Source organism: Galeopterus variegatus, unplaced genomic scaffold (assembly GCF_000696425.1).
Source record: "Galeopterus variegatus unplaced genomic scaffold, G_variegatus-3.0.2 Scaffold1538, whole genome shotgun sequence".
Lineage (NCBI taxonomy): Eukaryota > Metazoa > Chordata > Mammalia > Dermoptera > Cynocephalidae > Galeopterus > Galeopterus variegatus.
In genome coordinates this window covers 49224-51565 of record NW_007727649.1, presented here as the reverse complement: position 1 = coordinate 51565, position 2342 = coordinate 49224, and positions in this window count along the sequence as shown.

Sequence of the window (2342 nt, the reverse complement as noted above, 5' to 3'; positions counted from 1 at the left end):
CACTTCTGGGAATATACCCAGAGGAATGGAAACCATGAAGTCGAAGGTATACCTGTTCTCCAGTGTTCATTGCAGCACTCTTTACAATAGCTAAGAGTTGGAATCAGCCCAAATATCCATCATCAGATGACTGGATAAGGAAACTGTGGTATATCTACACAATGGAATACTACTCTGTTATAAAAAAGAATGAAATACTGCCATTTGCAATGACATGGATGGACCTAGAGAAAGTTATATTAAGTGAAACAAGTCAGGCAGAGAAAGAGAAATATCACATGTTCTCACTTATTTGTGAGAGCTAAAAATAAATAAATAAATACAAAAAAAAAACGGGGTTGGGGGAAGGGAAGAAGACATAACAATTACAGTTCCTTGAAGTTGATACAAGAAGCATACAGAAAGGACATTGTTGGTAGGCAGCGGGGAGAGGAGGAGGGAGGGAGGTTTTGGTAATTGGTCACAATAATCAACCACATTGTATATTGACAAAATAAAATAAAATTTGGAAGAAAAAAAGAAAAGCTGCAAAGGAGTCAGTTGTCATGAAAAAACAAAACAAATAGCCTAACTAAAAAATGGGCAAAGGAGCTAAACAGACATTTTTCAAAGGAAGCCATACAAATGGCCAACTGGTACATGAAAAAATTCTCAACATCACTAATCATCAGGGAAATGCAAATTAAAACCATAGTGAAATGTCACCTTACCCCAGTTAGACTGGCTTTAATCAAAAAGACAGAGAATAACAAATGCTGGTGAGGGTGTGGAGAGAAGTGAACACTACTGCACTGTTGGTGGGTCTGTCAATTAGTACAACCACTATGGAAAACATGGAAGTTTCTCAAACAGCTACAGATAGATCTACCATATGATCAAGCAATCCCACTTCTGGGTATAAACACAAAGGAATGGAAATCATCATGATGAAGGGATACCTGCACTCCTGTGTTCATCACACCTATGTTTACAGTAGCCAAGATATGGAACCAACCTAAATGTCCTCCGACAGATGACTGGATAAGGAATATGTGGTATATATACACCATGGAATACTACTACTCTGCCATAAAAATGAATGAAATTCTGCCATTTACAGGAACATGTATGAGCTTGTAGAAACTTATGATGAGTAAAATGAGCAAAGCATGGAGGGAAAAATACCACATGTCCTCACTCATAAGTGAGAGCTAAGAGAGGAGGAAGGAAAAACCATAGTGGTATGTTGGACTTGCAGAGGGAGAGAGCATACCTAGGGATACAAAGTCGGGGGGGGGGGGGGAAGGGGGGGGGGGGGGGGAGGAAGAGGGAGAGGGAGCTCGAGGATTAATTGGGTGGGGGAAGTGGGGTATAATTGCAATTTGTGGTAATGGGCATGCTGCCAGTATTGATCTGGCCATCACATCTTGGGCACGAGTGGTGATGGTCAGCTTTATACCGCATGAATATTCATAACCAATAAAATTTAAAAAATTTTTTTAAATACAAGTATCTTTGGAAAACAAAAGATACGTAAATAAATAAGTAATAAAGTAAAACATTAACTGTTGGTTTTTATCCTGATGAAAGTTTTGGAATGACTGAAACTTTGCAAACCATAAAGCAATAAAGTACTTGTGGGGAGTCAGAGATTAGATCATTTCTTACAGTATTACAACATAGGTAGTATAAGAATTTTAGAACCTGAAGACCTTGCTCTGTGATTAGAGCATTAAATGTTATTAACTTTCATGGTAATTTTATATGGTGCTATGTCCCTGACCTTTTTTTTTCTTTTCGGTTAAGACATGTACATGTGCAACTTTAATTCTTAATGTACCAAATTAAATCTGATTTAATGTAGCATTCCAGAACAGTTGTTGCATGGAGGACAGTATCAGGCACTTAGGGAAAACACTTGTAATCTCTGTTATGAGACCAGGTTTTCCTTTTTTTATATTTGTTTGCATTTCATTCATTTCTCTGGCTCTGAGCACTTTACACCAGAATAAACAGGAGAGGGAGGAGGAGGGAGCATCAGATCAGTGTTGCTATTGCATGTGACCTTGTGGAAGGCACTAGCAGGATGCACTTACATTCTTAGGTCTTTTCAGTCTATGGATTTAATTAGTGTTTTTGTTTCTGGTAGCATAATAAATTAAGAATTATATACACTTAGCCCTACCTCACCAAATTTAGGCATGCTTTGTGTCTGGTTGTGGGCCAGTAATTCTGATAAACTGATGATTTCCTCATCATATTATATTATCTTCACCAAATAGGAATCATCTCGAGTTGGCTTCCCTAGTGTTTCCCAGAGGAGGCTTCACTACTTGTTTCTTCCAGGTCTCAGGGTTAGTTCA